General features: G+C 37.0%; 1 protein-coding gene across 5 annotated transcripts in view; it reads left to right on the top strand.

Annotated features, from left to right (window-relative positions):
* LOC110827014 (cholecystokinin receptor-like) overlaps nucleotides 1-19,424 on the top strand; it is a 212,204-nt gene that overhangs the window by 1,927 nt on the left and 190,853 nt on the right. The gene's annotated exons all lie outside the window — the stretch shown is intronic.

Below are 19,424 nucleotides of genomic sequence, written 5' to 3'. Positions count from 1 at the left end.
AATAATAATAAAAGTAAAACATTACAAAAACAAACGAATGAAACTAAATATATAAATGTACCATAATAATAATTCAATTCATTTATTGAATAATATTTCACAAGTAAATGGGCTAAATACGATACCTAAGTAATATAATTCAATTCAATAATTCTAAATAAAAACATTAAACAATAAAAAACAGAATGATGATAATAATTCAATTCATTTATTGAATAATATTTCACAAGTAAATGGGTTAAATACGATACCTAAGTAATATAATTCAATTCAATAATTCTAAATAAAAACATTAAACAATAAAAATATAGAAAAAAATTACAAAATTAAATAACACAAAATAAGATATAGTCATCATAATAATACTGTACTCAGTTACATTTTAATAAATGCAGGAAAACTGGGGTAAAGCTATAAAATAAGCATCGGTCTGAAGACATCCCGAAAGCAGTTGAAACAAGTCGTGATAACCAGATAACTATTTTGTGGAATCAACAAGTCAAAACAGATATAATCATTCCAAATAACAAACTAGATATTATAATCCGAAACAAAAATTGGACTTGTCTCTTAATTAATATAGCAATACCAACTGACAGAAATGTAATTAAGAATTAAGCGGAGAAGATCTTGAAATACAAGGACCTTCTCATTGAAATACAGCGAATGTGGAAGGTGAAAGTTAAAGTAATTCCTTGTATTTATAGGAGCAACTGGAACTGTCTCAAAGTCACTCAGAAAATATTTGGCCAACATCCAGTTCGAACACGACACTAGGGGACTTCAAAAAACGGTCATTCTAGGAACATCAAACATCATTCGAAAGAAACTCATGTAAAATATATAATACCTCACGCTAAATCTGTTTAATGCATGTAACACTTATTAAAAAAACAAAATGTATTTCAGAAATAGCTGCTGTACCTCAGGGGCAAGGTTTGTCTCAGGTACGTAGAAGTAAATACCCTGTAAAATGGTAAATGGAATAATAATAATGATAATAAACATAAAATAGTCTATATATTTGCAGGTAAAAAGCCAGAATATACACATTTATGTTTTTTCAATAGTTTTTTTAATGACGAACGACTAAATGTTAGTTGTGGTCTTACTAGGCTGTGGAATGATATAATCTAGATGATTACCAATACTTAGGATGAATATGTGCCTCCATCTTAAGGTTTTTTATCCCGAAAATTTGGTATTCATCTACAAGACCACAAGGCGTCTAAACCCAGAGACCAAAATCAACAGCTCATATCCAATAGCACTTTAAAATGTCACACGTATTTATTTTTAGATTTTCTTCGACTTAATATTTTAAAATAAATTTACATTGATACATTTATACTAAATATATGTCTGTTATATTGGATATTACCCAATGCCTTAAGTGTATTTTAGATTTTAGACGTTTCGGGAGTTGATTCCAAACTTTGCGACGTTTAGAGATAAAACTAGGAAACGTTGAATCCTATAAAATGTACGTTAAATATTGAAATTAGGCAACATAATTATTATATGATTAATCAACTAATGTCACATCCGCTACATGATGCTAGTCGGTGCTTATTTAAGCATAAGAACTACAGATCATTTAAAAGTCGATTCTGATGGGATCTGACGATTGTATAGTAAAATATGGGTTGTCTTGTCCGTCTTCAGATGTTTTAAAACAAGGCATTTACAACTTCGTAAGAAGCTTCTGTAATTTCTCCTACAAATTTACTTCGAGATAGGAAATCGATAGGGAATTGCTTACCCGCACAGAAGCACCCACTTGGGGGGGGGGGGGGGATGTCGGGTAATTTCTTGTAAACGCAACGGAAATATTAGCATTTCCTTTGAATTGTACAGTGCAGTTTTACGTAGCAAAATTTTGTAGCCATTTATTACGGAATAACTGTGAATGGAATAACGACTGGCGAATTCGCTACAAAAAAATCACGAAATTTAATATTTTCCTCAGTCTATCTTATTAATGGAAAATATTTTGGTATATAATTAAATTCAACGACGCTTTATATGTTAAAAGTGGTGAATAGTAACGAATGAAAATACTAAACTCAACGATGAATTGTGAGAGATTTAGAAGGAAACGTGTTTTACTATATTATTCCAGGATTAGTCTGGAGATGTTGAGGGAAATGGAGGGAGTTTTTCCAGTTAGGAAAGCTGGTGTCAGGGCCGAGATTCGAACTGCATGAAAGCCAGGAGTGTTATATGACTGTCTTGTTTAAAATCCCTACGTGCTAAACATTTGTGATATTTCCATCTCGGTAGAAGCTATAATGAACGCTACAGTTGAATTAACATCGTTAAATAAAGTGGATAATGAACTGTTGAATATCTGCACTTCCTGGTACTCTGCGTGATTATCGCCGTGACATTGAATAGCGTTGATAATTGATACTGCGTTGTTAGGAATTCAGTGAATTGAATTTAATATCGAGCTGGTACGTGGGACATATTTTTTCTTTCAAAATATATTCTGAAGATAATCAAAAGGCTTCGATGTTATCTGGTGACAGTCTATGAAAAATGCGGACATACAGAGCATTATCGAGTTTGGATAATCGAATTTGGCCTCAAAAGTTCGATACAAACCGTTCGAATATTATTTAAGAATAAAATCGAGAATTGATTTTTTCTAGATCGTGCAGATAAGAAATGAATTCTGCATCCCAGTGACATTATTAAAATAAGTACTTGTGTGAACATGGCTGTCTTGTGGGATTTTGTAGAAATTTACAGACGTTTCAGAGGTGCTTAATGTCTTTATCATCGCCCTGATAACGAAGGACGTAATGACATCTGAAACGTCGTTTAATATCTACAAGACTATACAGCGTAACATCCCAGAACACAGTCATTTAAATTTGTTTATGTTAGTTTTCATAATCGTAAAAAATAGTTAACTTAGTGAGTTTAATCTGAAATAAAACAGCGATAATTAAAATTAAGTATGGAATTTAAAAGACGGTGGTCTTCTGTCGTTGCCCCGTGTTTTGTCTGCGTTTAAACGTTTCGGAGGTATATACTGCTGCCATCTTCAGGGTTGAAAATTTTCGTTGTCAGAGTTTTTTCGTAGTTTGTTTCGGGTTGTGTACGAAGTAAAATAAAATTGAGTGTAATTATTTTATAAATATACACAGTCCGTTACTCCTTTTATCTCCGGCATGTACTAGCGGATCCATATTAATAATGTTATATTCTGTCCGAACCGAAAGTGTGTTTATCTAACCTGGGAGGGTAAAGCAATATTAAATTTAATTACACTTACGTGAACTTTATGATACGCGGTAAACATATTTACCACGAAAGGGTTTCATGCGGTTTTGAACAACAGATGTTCATACGCATAGTTTACGTATGTGTTAATTTAATATAAACATCTGTGTTAAGTGTCGTGTTCCACTAAACCAGAGAACCAGTAACTTCACAGCGGTTGAATAAAACCTCCGTCCTTAAAGCTGGCTGACTCTTGTATTTATTATTAATTTATTTACGCATAATATTATGATAAACAATATGATGGTCTAATAATAACAAATATGACCCCAATAAGGGAAATGTAATACGAATTTTAAATAAAAGTACTTAGTTTTCAGTCGGCAGATGAATTCTCACTAACTCACTGTTTAGACTTTATTCTACTGGATTTTATTTGTAAACTAGATATTCACTGAGTTTCCTAGAATATATAGAGCTTCTGATTCGTATTTTGGCCAATCCTGATTGAATTCCAATGTGATTTTCCTCAGTCCCTCCAGGCAAATTCTGGGTTAGTACCTTAAACCAGGCCACGAGAGCTTAGTTCCACTTCAAACATAATTAATCATCTTATAATTTGACGTTTTTTAAACTGATTTACTAAAAGCTACGTTAATTAAACCACAAGGACTTTATAATCTATTCCAAACTTTTTAAATTGTCCTGAACGTTATGAGTGTCCACAGATTTGTTAGCAGAATGCCAGATAAAATGTGATATACTTGTTGTTTAAATAACTATCTGATTGAAAAGTTATCGATTGATTGGTCGATTTATTATCGTAATAACACACGTTGATTGATTTAGCTACTTACTGTTTGGAGATCTATCAAAAGATAAATTGAGAACTGACTGATTTATTTACTGACTCGATGACGTAACAGGTACCTGAACGAATTGTCAGATTACCTGTTGATTGATTTACATATCCACTCACTGGCTTATTAACATTGTAGCCTTAGCTTACTGAATGCCTGGGGACTGAACAGTAATTTGAGACACTGAAACAGACTAGCTGATATCCATTAACATATCTAACATTCTACGTTAGCTATTAACAGTGAGAAGCCTTGGTGGCTAAGTTACTTTCATGAATGAAATATGGGCTGAAAGACTTGACTTAAATGCTCGTCAGAGTAGAATTTTCTTCTTCAGGATTGAATCTTCATGTTGAGGTTAAGAATGCATGGAGAAAAACCTCCACTCTGCAATTTATCTTCGTGGTGTGGTGTTTAATTATGATCTAGGGATAACTTTAAATTGATAATGTTCTTTGAAATTCATAAGAGAATTGTTATAAAATGATTAATCGATTACTACTGTAATACTGACATTTTTTATACAGATGACAAGAGTTGATTGAATTGAATTTTTAAAATCTGATGTTGAATTGATTTATCTGGGGACGCCATATTGTGGTATACTTCTCTATATCTTATCATGATGCATAAATGAGTTAAGATTTTTTTAAAAAAGTTTATATGAGTACTTACAAAAAAATGTATGTGCAATTCAACAATTTGATCGAAGTTTATACTGTCTTTAATTTAATCGACACATAATTTTATAGTAAGTTTTGTAGATTTCTGATATTATTTAGATGAATCGTTTTTTTTTATTTAACAACACTGTTTCAGCTGCATATATAAAGTTTGTTGGGAAGGTTAGCAAAAATTTTGAATAGACTACGTAATGATTTTGAAGTACCGATATCGATTTAAATGTATCACGTATAAGCTTCAGCGCGGCTGGTCTTAACTTCTATAATACGAAAGCAGAAACCAGAGACGTCAAATTTGCATCTCGTGTGTATTAAAATGCGTCATGACACTTGAGAATTTTTTCTGAAAAAAATGTTTTTTTTAGAAATTTTCGACGCAGCGACAATTGTACAATGGGTCATAACCGCGTGTACTTGTAGAATACTTGTTGTAAGGTATCGTTCGTAGGTAAGATTCAGGTAAGCTGTGATACTAATTATTTTTGTAGGAGTTATAGACATTGTGTTGATTTGAAAGTCATCCTTTATCGTTTTAGCGCATGTCTGTAACATCAAACTATGAATTACTTAACACACCAGTGGGCGGAGAGATTGTATGTTCATATGCCATTCATCTTTTGTAAAGCAATTTTCCCTGTTCTGAGCATCACGCCAAACAGACGTTTGGGGAATTGGATGAGCTCAAATCTGTACACTTAAGAGCTAACCTTCGCACTCGACGTGGGTGTCTCAGTCTCCATGTCTAAGTATTTAGATAAAGTAATGTAATATAGTGTTATTCATAAAGATTCACTCGTCACACAGAAATAAACTTGTCATCTATGACGAATGAAACTTGAGATACGAGTTATGTAGAAAGTGATGACAGTTTTGAGCGAACATGTTTAACGTGACTTAGTCCGGACATGCTGTCTTCTCAGAATTACATGTTTGTAAAAATAATTCACACGTGTAAACAGAGCTTCTGTTTGTATTAAACCCGCAGTTTCGAAGAAAATGTATTCCGTCTTGTGTATGTTGCTTTGGTACTGCATGGAATATTCGCTATTTAAACTGTTTTATGAACAAGAGGTTAGAAAAATACATAATTACGAAGGATAATAAAAGATTAGGTACAAAGTGAAAATGTTTGGTAGAAGTGAGAGACATTTTGTTTTGTGAGAAGAAGGTATTTTTTTGTTAGAAGGTTACCAGGACATGCTCGTTCATTCGTCTGTAAATAGTAATTTTGTACAGACAACGGAATTTATTTTCTTGAAGAAAATTTGTAAAAATAATTGATTTAGTAGCCTTTATAGTAAGGAGTAATTTTGATGAAATTTTGATGAAGAATAGAGAAGTCTGTAAGAGAATTACGCAGAGAGAAAGAAATATGAATCCTAGTGTAATAGGAGCAAACTGAAAAATTATGTGGGGAGAAGTCAGCCATGATTTATTTCTGTGGGGCTAAAGAATATAATTTTGTTAGGGTTCCTCTACCGTCAGACAAGGATAGAATGTGACTGGATATATGTGGTATATATATATATATATATATATATATATATATATATATAGCGTTACAGCTGACCAATACAGGATAAAGATATAAATATTAATATATTATTAATATTTTATCAAGAAGCAGTCAAGAATGTTTCATGCCATAAAAATTGTCTTGTTATTTTGTTCATAAAAAGGCAATCAAAACTGTGTTTAGGTGTACGAAAATAATAGATAAATAAATTCATTAAATTTATTTATTTATTTATTTATTTACGTACTTGATAGCAGCTAGATAAATACAATTGCAGCAAAATACTAAAAAAAACAGTAAATAATAAAAATAATTTGCTAAAATCTATACATGACTTAAACATCAAGAATTAACACTTAAATGAATAACAACAACATTTTCAAGGTCAAACATTTTGAATTCTTGACATTACATTAAAACGGTGTCTCTTGGAGTCTATTGAATTTACAATTGATTCAGTAAAATATGTTAGTAATAAACGGGACAATATTGTTAATAAAGGTTAAGTATTTTAATTATGTAAATGCAGTAATCCATTGCGAGGTAGTGAGTTACGTTGACAACACCAAGTCCTAACGGGAAACGAATTTAGGGGAATCGTGGATGCTATTAAAACTCGTCATAATTCGTCACTAAACACGAAACTGTTGGCCTAATAAGAATATGTTAAGAAATGCATTCATAGACTTAGTTTCGCCCAGTTCGCCATAATTTCACCTTTGACCTTTTCGAATGTTTCCAGTGACGTCAGAGTTGTCCGTTACTATTGAGTGGGTTTTGATGACGTCATCACATTTTGAAAGTTGGTGCGGAGTTGGCCGGGGATCCCCCACCCAGTCACTTATTCGTCCTGAAACGTACAAGTGCCAAGTATTATAACACAAATTGGAGTGTTTTGGTAAAGTTATAGCGGAACTCTGCAGTTTAAAACTGCACAAAATTTCGTTTAGTTGTCGAGTTGTTAAATTCGGGGTAGAAAGATAGACGAACATGGCGAGGAATGTTGGCGGGTTTTTGGAGTTTTTTTTAAACTGTTAATGCGCGAAAAAATTGACAGAAATCAGGGCGCGGTCATGATAATCTACAAGCTAGGGACTTCTTTCAGATACTGTGGGGTTTTTTGGTTCGGAGGTCACCGAAATTTTTCCTGTGTGAACAAAAATTAATAATTCGTGATGCATGGTACAAGATACCGCGTGTGGTAAAACTGAACACAGATATTTGAAATACCCAGTTATCCTTAGATTTATGTCCTGTGCAACAGCTTTCGAAAAGTACCGGAAAGAAGTCAAATGTAAAAAGAATTACGTTGCTAGTAAATGAATCTTGGGCGATATTAAACCTTAAATTTTTCGATCTCCGAGTCGGACTAACGCTGTACGGTTTAGCTTTTCATAAACTGCGATGTCTCAAAACCATCAGAATATAGAACTCCATACTTTGTTAGAATAAACATTTAATTTAAAATTTATGTCGAAATAATATGAAATATTTAAATGCTACAGGCGATATACACAGTTCAAAAAACATTTCATCCAATTTTGTGTAAAGTGTGTTTATATTCTTTGTCTATCTTTTTTTTAAAGGAGCAAAATCTTTCGATAAACTGTTGTTAATATATTTTCTTAATTTTAAGAATCACTTTCTTCACATTTTAACATTTCTGAACTCGTGTGCATCTTAAGTTTGTTGGCGTAAAAGAACGGATATACGTAACGTTCTTTTGCTGAAAACCAATTACTAAATCGAAGGCACGTCTTACAATCGATGGTGTCTCAAAATCAAGAAAATAAATATGTGTCGATTTTCAAAACTTGAATTATATGGAAATTCAGCAAAGCAATTTTTTAAAATTTTATTTTACGCTATGCGCGTGTAGGTATTAAGACTTTGATGAAGACCTTCGTAATTAAATAAACTGTACGTTATTTGTAAAATTATCCGAATCACTGTTTCAAACTCAGAAAATTTAATGTATGTAAAATAATATTACAATTACATTTCTCTTTGTAATATGAAATAGTATCAAACCTGTTTATAATTTGGACTTTGAAGTCTCAGAATAAAGATGTGTGGGTATATTTTAAGAAAGAGCCTTCAATTGCTTTATTCTTGAAAAATATAAGATGTATCAGAGGTCGTTCTGCCTCCATCATCAGAGCGATGACTTCCTTACAACACAGAACGAAATACACACATTTAGATTCAGTTCGAAGACGAACAGAAGTAAACACATTTGTTGCGAACTTAACTGTGGTTAAATGTGATGACGTCATACTTGCATTTTCAGTGTCAACGTACTTCATGGGGAAAACTATACGGACCACATATTATATGCAAAATATCTGGTATCATTTGCATAGAAGTAAAATTTGACGGCCAACGCACAAATATTATTCTCTTCATATGAAAGCACCATTACAGTTCTGTTGAAACACTGGGCTGCTGGACGAATGGTTATTATGTATGCTCTAAATGGCGTACGAGAGAATAGGCAATTCTGTAATTTTCCTTATTTATACACACCACATAATAGAAAGTGACCGCCGGCCCTCATCAACAGGGGTCTTCTGCTCGTAATTTTCTCACAGGACAAATCAACTTCGTTCAAGTAAAGCGACACAACTCCAAAAATTACATCCGAAATGTTATTTCTGCTATAAGGTCTATATTTCATAGTACCTGTAATTTAGTGAAACTGACAACTGAACCTTAAGACCGAGTCTAAATTCTTTTTAATCACATTTTAATATATTTTTTTTAAAAGAAAACAACTAAAATATGATGTGTAATTATTTTACGAACTTATTTTCTTTACATAAACTTTAAGACTTTCTTTTACTCCGACACCAGAGAAATGAACATTAATTTCTACAAATGGCCTAAAAGCGTTAGATATACATAAGTTTAAATTTGAAATTAATCTGTATTTTTAAATCATCAGATATCGAAATACGTTAAGAACAAAATTAAAGAACTACATACACTAAACAAATGTCAGCTAATCCTGGGGTCTCGGGTTCGATTCCCTGCGGTGCCCGAATTTATGACTTGTGTTGAGCAAGTCCGTGGTCTAGGCAACACGGAGCTTTCCTCCGGGGGCTTCCCCGGTTTCTCCGTGGCATCCCAACAATTACTCCAGTCACACACAGAAGAAGGCAATGGCAAACTACTTCTGGATCATCTGCCAAGAACGTATATGAACAGGTCCCAGTCCGAGAAAAGGATGGAAGGATGCTGTTCATATGGACCTGTCGTCAGACAGAACACTAAATAATAATAAGATGAGGTGGTCTAGCGGTTAGAACGCTGGCCTTGTAATCCTGGGGTCTCGGGTTCGAATTTATAACTTGTGTTGGGCAAGGCCGTGGTCTAGGTAACACGGAGTTTTCCTCCGTGGCATCCCAACAATTACTCCATTCACACACAGAAGAAGGCAATGGCAAACCACTTCTGGATCATCTGCCAAGAACGTATATGAACAGGTCCCAGTCCGAGAAAAGGATGGAAGGATCCTGTTCATATGGACCTGTCGTCAGACAGAACACTAAATAATAATAAGATGAGGTGGTCTAGCGGTTAGAACGCTGGCCTTGTAATCCTGGGGTCTCGGGTTCGATTCCCGGCGGTACCCGAATTTATAACTTGTGTTGGGCAAGGCCGTGGTCTAGGCAACACGGAGTTTTCCTCCGTGGCATCCCAAGAATTACTCCATTCACACACAGAAGAAGGCAATGGCAAACCACTTCTGGATCATCTGCCAAGAACGTATATGAACAGGTCCCAGTCCGAGAAAAGGATGGAAGGATCCTGTTCATATGGACCTGTCGTCAGACAGAACACTAAATAATAATAAGATGAGGTGGTCCAGCGTTTAGAACGCTGGCCTTGTAATCCTGGGGTCTCGGGTTCGATTCCCGGCGGTACCCGAATTTATAACTTGTGTTGGGCAAGGCCGTGGTCTAGGCAACACGGAGTTTTCCTCCGTGGCATCCCAAGAATTACTCCATTCACACACAGAAGAAGGCAATGGCAAACCACTTCTGGATCATCTGCCAAGAACGTATATGAACAGGTCCCAGTCCGAGAAAAGGATGGAAGGATCCTGTTCATATGGACCTGTCGTCAGACAGAACACTAAATAATAATAAGATGAGGTGGTCCAGCGTTTAGAACGCTGGCCTTGTAATCCTGGGGTCTCGGGTTCGATTCCCGGCGGTACCCGAATTTATAACTTGTGTTGGGCAAGGCCGTGGTCTAGGCAACACGGAGTTTTCCTCCGTGGCATCCCAAGAATTACTCCATTCACACACAGAAGAAGGCAATGGCAAACCACTTCTGGATCATCTGCCAAGAACGTATATGAACAGGTCCCAGTCCGAGAAAAGGATGGAAGGATCCTGTTCATATGGACCTGTCGTCAGACAGAACACTAAATAATAATAAGATGAGGTGGTCTAGCGGTCAGAACGCTGGCCTTGTAATCCTGGGGTCTCGGGTTCGATTCCCGGCGGTACCCGAATTTATAACTTGTGTTGGGCAAGGCCGTGGTCTAGGCAACACGGAGTTTTCCTCCGTGGCATCCCAAGAATTACTCCATTCACACACAGAAGAAGGCAATGGCAAACCACTTCTGGATCATCTGCCAAGAACGTATATGAACAGGTCCCAGTCCGAGAAAAGGATGGAAGGATCCTGTTCATATGGACCTGTCGTCAGACAGAACACTAAATAATAATAAGATGAGGTGGTCCAGCGTTTAGAACGCTGGCCTTGTAATCCTGGGGTCTCGGGTTCGATTCCCGGCGGTACCCGAATTTATAACTTGTGTTGGGCAAGGCCGTGGTCTAGGCAACACGGAGTTTTCCTCCGTGGCATCCCAAGAATTACTCCATTCACACACAGAAGAAGGCAATGGCAAACCACTTCTGGATCATCTGCCAAGAACGTATATGAACAGGTCCCAGTCCGAGAAAAGGATGGAAGAATCCTGTTCATATGGACCTGTCGTCAGACAGAACACTAAATAATAATAAGATGAGGTGGTCCAGCGTTTAGAACGCTGGCCTTGTAATCCTGGGGTCTCGGGTTCGATTCCCGGCGGTACCCGAATTTATAACTTGTGTTGGGCAAGGCCGTGGTCTAGGCAACACGGAGTTTTCCTCCGTGGCATCCCAAGAATTACTCCATTCACACACAGAAGAAGGCAATGGCAAACCACTTCTGGATCATCTGCCAAGAACGTATATGAACAGGTCCCAGTCCGAGAAAAGGATGGAAGGATCCTGTTCATATGGACCTGTCGTCAGACAGAACACTAAATAATAATAAGATGAGGTGGTCCAGCGTTTAGAACGCTGGCCTTGTAATCCTGGGGTCTCGGGTTCGATTCCCGGCGGTACCCGAATTTATAACTTGTGTTGGGCAAGGCCGTGGTCTAGGCAACACGGAGTTTTCCTCCGTGGCATCCCAAGAATTACTCCATTCACACACAGAAGAAGGCAATGGCAAACCACTTCTGGATCATCTGCCAAGAACGTATATGAACAGGTCCCAGTCCGAGAAAAGGATGGAAGGATCCTGTTCATATGGACCTGTCGTCAGACAGAACACTAAATAATAATAAGATGAGGTGGTCCAGCGTTTAGAACGCTGGCCTTGTAATCCTGGGGTCTCGGGTTCGATTCCCGGCGGTACCCGAATTTATAACTTGTGTTGGGCAAGGCCGTGGTCTAGGCAACACGGAGTTTTCCTCCGTGGCATCCCAAGAATTACTCCATTCACACACAGAAGAAGGCAATGGCAAACCACTTCTGGATCATCTGCCAAGAACGTATATGAACAGGTCCCAGTCCGAGAAAAGGATGGAAGGATCCTGTTCATATGGACCTGTCGTCAGACAGAACACTAAATAATAATAAGATGAGGTGGTCCAGCGTTTAGAACGCTGGCCTTGTAATCCTGGGGTCTCGGGTTCGATTCCCGGCGGTACCCGAATTTATAACTTGTGTTGGGCAAGGCCGTGGTCTAGGCAACACGGAGTTTTCCTCCGTGGCATCCCAAGAATTACTCCATTCACACACAGAAGAAGGCAATGGCAAACCACTTCTGGATCATCTGCCAAGAACGTATATGAACAGGTCCCAGTCCGAGAAAAGGATGGAAGGATCCTGTTCATATGGACCTGTCGTCAGACAGAACACTAAATAATAATAAGATGAGGTGGTCCAGCGTTTAGAACGCTGGCCTTGTAATCCTGGGGTCTCGGGTTCGATTCCCGGCGGTACCCGAATTTATAACTTGTGTTGGGCAAGGCCGTGGTCTAGGCAACACGGAGTTTTCCTCCGTGGCATCCCAAGAATTACTCCATTCACACACAGAAGAAGGCAATGGCAAACCACTTCTGGATCATCTGCCAAGAACGTATATGAACAGGTCCCAGTCCGAGAAAAGGATGGAAGGATCCTGTTCATATGGACCTGTCGTCAGACAGAACACTAAATAATAATAAGATGAGGTGGTCTAGAGGTCAGAACGCTGGACTTGTAATCCTGGGGTCTCGGGTTCGATTTCCGGCGGTGCCCGAATTTATAACTTGTGTTGGGCAAGGCCGTGGTCTAGGCAACACGGAGTTTTCCTCCGTGGCATCCCAAGAATTACTCCATTCACACACAGAAGAAGGCAATGGCAAACCACTTCTGGATCATCTGCCAAGAACGTATATGAACAGGTCCCAGTCCGAGAAAAGGATGGAAGGATCCTGTTCATATGGACCTGTCGTCAGACAGAACACTAAATAATAATAAGATGAGGTGGTCTAGCGGTTAGAACGCTGGCCTTGTAATCCTGGGGTCTCGGGTTCGATTCCCGGCGGTGCCCGAATTTATAACTTGTGTTGGGCAAGGCCGTGGTCTAGGCAACACGGAGTTTTCCTCCGTGGCATCCCAAGAATTACTCCATTCACACACAGAAGAAGGCAATGGCAAACCACTTCTGGATCATCTGCCAAGAACGTATATGAACAGGTCCCAGTCCGAGAAAAGGATGGAAGGATCCTGTTCATATGGACCTGTCGTCAGACAGAACACTAAATAATAATAAGATGAGGTGGTCTAGCGGTTAGAACGCTGGCCTTGTAATCCTGGGGTCTCGGGTTCGATTCCCGGCGGTGCCCGAATTTATAACTTGTGTTGGGCAAGGCCGTGGTCTAGGCAACACGGAGTTTTCCTCCGTGGCATCCCAACAATTACTCCATTCACACACAGAAGAAGGCAATGGCAAACCACTTCTGGATCATCTGCCAAGAACGTATATGAACAGGTCCCAGTCCGAGAAAAGGATGGAAGGATCCTGTTCATATGGACCTGTCGTCAGACAGAACACTAAATAATAATAAGATGAGGTGGTCTAGCGATTAGAACGCTGGCCTTGTAATCCTGGGGTCTCGGGTTCGATTCCCGGCGGTGCCCGAATTTATAACTTGTGTTGGGCAAGGCCGTGGTCTAGGCAACACGGAGTTTTCCTCCGTGGCATCCCAAGAATTACTCCATTCACACACAGAAGAAGGCAATGGCAAACCACTTCTGGATCATCTGCCAAGAACGTATATGAACAGGTCCCAGTCCGAGAAAAGGATGGAAGGATCCTGTTCATATGGACCTGTCGTCAGACAGAACACTACAAAAAAAAAAAAACACGGCGAAACAAACCAGATGACAGTCATCTTCAGACTCACTGCCACTACGAAGCCAGTAGTTTGAAAGAAAGACGACGGATCGTAAAATTTTAACTTTTGTTCAGTACCCACATCCAAATGATTTCTCTCCATAAACTACTAGCATCAGCGAATAGAAGTTCTGTCTCTGGAAATCGATATTAAGTAAAAGTGGCATTATTTGACAGGGTTATTCTCCACTTATTTCCATTGTATTGTATTTCTTATGAGTGGAATGCATTACGATTCACAAATCATACGATGCTGAAATACTATTATGGGTATTTTGTTTTGTACGTGTATAAAGCATGGACTCGCTGGTAATTGGAAGAATATAAGTTGAGAATGTTCGAGAATAGAGTTAATGGCGATAATATTTTGATGTAAGAGGCATGAAGTGACAGAATAGTAAAGATAGCTACATAATATGGTGCCCCAAAATGTATATTCTCAAAGTAATAATAATAACAATAAAAAAATAAAATTCTTAACCAAATATTGATGAACTATAAAATCAAGGTGGTTTAGCGCCCAAGAATAATATTAAATGTGAATATAACCCTGTTTCAAAAGCCTAAAGGGAGGGACTATTCAGAAAATGTACATTGGAAAATGGGAGAATAATATTAAAATGGATTTTATGGAAATAGAATGTTAGAGTGTATTGATGTGGCTCAGATAGGGTCTGGTGTCGGGCTGTTGTGAACACGGTAATGAATCTTTCGGGTTCTAAATAGACGGTAAATCTTTTGAATAGCTGAACGTAATATATCAGTTTCTGAAGGGATGTTCTCCACGGAGTTAATTAATCATAATTAAGAAATTGCGTTCCTTGCTTTATATGAATGATATTAATAAAATTCCCTTCAAAAATAACGGAAAAATCTAAATTAGTAAACGGATAGTCATTAATATTATCCTACAAGGCCTAATATCCCTTGACAGCATTACCATGGTAACAGTTATAACAACACGTACATAGTAAAATATTATCCCATAAGGTTCAAAATCCCTTACCAGCAAATAATCACAAACCAACACGTCTTTAGAATAAAATAAACTTTGCTGCATTTATCTGTAAGGTTTGAGATATACAATGAACTTTATCGTTCGTACTCTTGCCGGAATTCGAACCAGATACCTGCCGAATGCAAGTCTTAAATAATCTGTTAGCAGTAGTATGTAATGTAAACCGACCTTACACCAAAATTAAACAAAAAATTGGGAGTAGAACTCAAGTGACAGGTGTGGGAGTGGTAGTGTTTGAAAGTGTCCTCAGTAAATTCTGATTTAATATTTTTTCTTTTTGAGGTCCACGAACGAGTTTGTAAGCCGAATACAAGCTGATACATTGTAATACTATAATGAACGAGAAGTGTCTCGTTACAACATAATCAACACTTACAGAATGATTATACTTTACAATAACATATTTCTTTATTATAATGTAACATAAAACGGGTACAGGGAAATGACCTCGCATTACAAACGCCTTTTATAACAGAGTAAGAGGGTTGCATACCGTACACGGGGCGTATAATGAATTATATCGCTGAAAGTTTAAAGCTAAGTTTAGAAATTAATGCAATGCAATGCTAGGCTCAGGTCCATGGTGAGTTGATGGCAAACAAAGTATAATAGGGCTTTTGGCACGTGTTCCAAAAATGACTGATGTGTAAATAGGAGATATTTTTTTATCTCATTATACGGTCTTTTGACAAAATTATAAAAATGAATGCATGATAGAGAAATGTATCTGTAGGCCCACATGTTTAAATCTGGGCCTACGTGATAAATATTGATGAAATTTGGTATTTGTGATCTATACTGAATGTTGTTGGGTGAATTTGACTTGTTCCTAATTAGTGTAACATAACCCTACTTTGCATGAACTTCGCCATTATTTTCTAAAATGTTTAATTTGTTTATGTTTAAATATGGATCTACGTGATAGATATGGAAGAAATTTGGTATTTGTGATCTATACTGAATGTTGTTGGGTGAATTTCACTTGTTCCTAATTAGTGTAACATAACCCTACTTTGAATGAACTTCACCATTATTTTCTTAAAATGTCTAATTTGTATTGAATTGATACATGAAATTCATTGTGAACGTCATTAAGTTGATGAATCCACATTTACAGAGATAAACGAAACGGAACACGAACACAGTTTGCCCGGAAGTACCTTTAGACAGATGAATTTTATCGACTACATTTTTCGTACGGTTCAAATGTTTGGAAACAAAAGTATAATAATATTCCTGTACCAAATTGTTGCCTTTAAACGGAGTGTCAAAATAATTATAGTGTTTAAAACTACACATTTGTTGCGGATAAACAATTTTATATTTAGAGAGAAAAATACAGAAAAATAGTAGGAACGAGAGTTTTGTTTGCTTTTGTTGGCAACATTGCGGGGAAAAAAATATTAGCACGAACCAACGTGTGTTGTGTTATTTACGATACTAGACATGTCATGAATGTAAAATGTAAATTTAAGCTGTTTAACAACGAGAGACGTGCCTGAAAATCACATTGGGATCTCCTTTGGTACAGACGAGGAAAAAAACTAGTACACTGATATATCAGAAGTGAGTCCTGAGGCCATTCACAGATGGAGTTATTGTGAACGTTTCTTAGGCTGCAGTGAGCAGAAACATGGCAAGTCTTTGCGACATTTATCTTATGAGTTGCATATGCAATTTTCAACGAAACTACTAAGATAGCTTTCATGACTGTTCTAATGGTTATATAAGCTTCAAGAGAGATATTTTGAACACAATTCTTCATTCAGTGGATGTTTGCGTGTGAGAAAATAGAAGAAGGTGGAATATTTTTGAAGAATTGGGTATTCGTAGATTAAAGTAATGTTCCCATGTGAACATGCACGCTACGATAATATGGATAATGGAAAACCCACTCTGCATTTACGAACTGAAATATAAGGTCATTTAAAATAAATGTTCGGTCTGAAATGATAGATTGAACCATCTTCGTACATCTATTTTTTAATGAAGACATAGTTAATTTATATTCATACTTGAATAAGCTATGTTAGAACAATGTACAATGTCTAAAATTTAAGATGGTGTTACACTGGGAATTGCTGTCGTAAGAAAAGATTATTTTTATTCTCATTGGATATATGGCATAGCTTGATTTTTTAATTCTGACATTTTCCAGTAACTCTTATGTTTGGGAGCTGTAAATACGTAATTTTAAAAATTCCCGGATCTTAACACCGATTGACTTTTAAGGCTTGGGGAAAGATTAATACCACGTTAATGGCCAACGATTTCACTCACTGTACTTTAAACTAAGATCTCAGATACACTTGCCAGTCTAACACCAGACATTATTCTTTTTCTTTTTCTGGTGGCCCTAAAATGGGCCGATTTCTTTTCAATCTTGCTGACTCGGCCTCGGGTCCGTATCTCCCATTGTTCCTGGGTACACTCTTCAAATAATTTTTTACCCATAATTGTCTTAAACTTTCTTTATTAAACATGAAGATGATATTAGCATGTTTACTAATGTTTGATATTTAGCCAGAAGACCACAATTTAAAACCAGCTCGATATGAAACTTAAGAAACCAAATTGCTATATTTATATCCGTCTCTTCCCTTCGCCATTTATTAACGTGATTATTAATTTGATGAACGGTATCATCTGGAGCGTTACTTACGTAAGAATAAGTCAGCGAGACAGATGCGAACCCCCTTAATTTTGCTTATAAAGTTTCAAATGAAACCATAAAGTGGAAATTGTTTCTTACTGACAGGATGAAGCAAAGATCTCTCGTCAAGGTGAGGCACGAGTAATTAAATCCCGCTTAAGTTTTTTTTTCATTACGTAACCATAGCAATTTTAATTTAATCTATGTGCTGTGTTCTATGTTATCCTCAGTGGAAGATCTCTTGCTTTGTTTTAATGAAAAATAGGATGTCTTTATTAATATAGTGTGTCTGTAGTTAATTGAAAGTTGTATAACTTATTTAATGAGTGTATTAAAGTTTAAACCAGGACAGAAATTAAATTAAGGGCAATAATACTAAAAATTGATTGAATAATTAATAGCGGTTAGAACGCTGGCCTTGTAATCCTGGGGTCTCGGGTTCGATTCCCGGCGGTGCCCGAATTTATAACTTGTGTTGGGCAAGGCCGTGGTCTAGGCAACACGGAGTTTTCCTCCGTGGCATCCCAACAATTACTCCATTCACACACAGAAGAAGGCAATGGCAAACCACTTCTGGATCATCTGCCAAGAACGTATATGAACAGGTCCCAGTCCGAGAAAAGGATGGAAGGATCCTGTTCATATGGACCTGTCGTCAGACAGAACACTAAATAATAATAAGATGAGGTGGTCTAGCGGTTAGAACGCTGGCCTTGTAATCCTGGGGTCTCGGGTTCGATTCCCGGCGGTACCCGAATTTATAACTTGTGTTGGGCAAGGCCGTGGTCTAGGCAACACGGAGTTTTCCTCCGTGGCATCCCAACAATTACTCCATTCACACACAGAAGAAGGCAATGGCAAACCACTTCTGGATCATCTGCCAAGAACGTATATGAACAGGTCCCAGTCCGAGAAAAGGATGGAAGGATCCTGTTCATATGGACCTGTCGTCAGACAGAACACTAAATAAAAATAAACGGAGAGGGGTATAGAATGACAATGATTTAAATTCAATTTTATAATAAAAGTACTGCTAAAGGTGAGACTTTGAGAGAAAGTGACGTCAGAAATTTAATTAATATTCCTGCTCGTAGAATAGTTCAGAAATCTCCAGAAAACAATTTAACAGACAAGTAACAGTTTTATATGCAATTTTTCCTTCATTGTAAAATGTTCAAATATTACGATTAATGTAATTAAATTACATGTTCTTTCTCAGTACCTTTTATGGTAGTGTTATGAAACGTCTGTTCGTATAACATCGTGATTTATGAAGATCACGAGTTCATATCTTGCTACGTCGGAATGTTCCGAAATGCTCACATAAGTAATGGTCGTGTGTTTACGTCATTTCCGGACGTTCTATATATCTTACAGTGGTTTTATTTTCTATGGAGGAGCCATACCGCTGTGTTACCCCCAGTAGTTCTCAACCCGCGGCCAACCGATGTTATGTTGAGACCCGCGTGTTACTTTATATTGTGTCACAAAAGTTATTGTGATAAATTTCCTTATATCATGACATGTGCGTTATTAATGTCTTCAGCATATTTGTGAGGATTCTTACAACTTAACGAACGGTAATAATAAAATGATTCTTATGTTAGGGAATTTCCTGACTGGCTATACAACTGTCAGATTTCTTATAATGGATATTCTATAGAGGTAGTTTAGTTAGTTGACATGAATATTTTATAAATTATTCGCATTTATAACTCTGAGACCCGCGAGTCTATAA

Source organism: Zootermopsis nevadensis, unplaced genomic scaffold, assembly GCF_977971745.1.
Source record: "Zootermopsis nevadensis isolate Lab colony 2312 unplaced genomic scaffold, Znev_1.0 Znev_ptg000031l, whole genome shotgun sequence".
Taxonomy (NCBI): domain Eukaryota; kingdom Metazoa; phylum Arthropoda; class Insecta; order Blattodea; family Termopsidae; genus Zootermopsis; species Zootermopsis nevadensis.
This window is presented reverse-complemented; position numbering and strand designations above follow the sequence as displayed.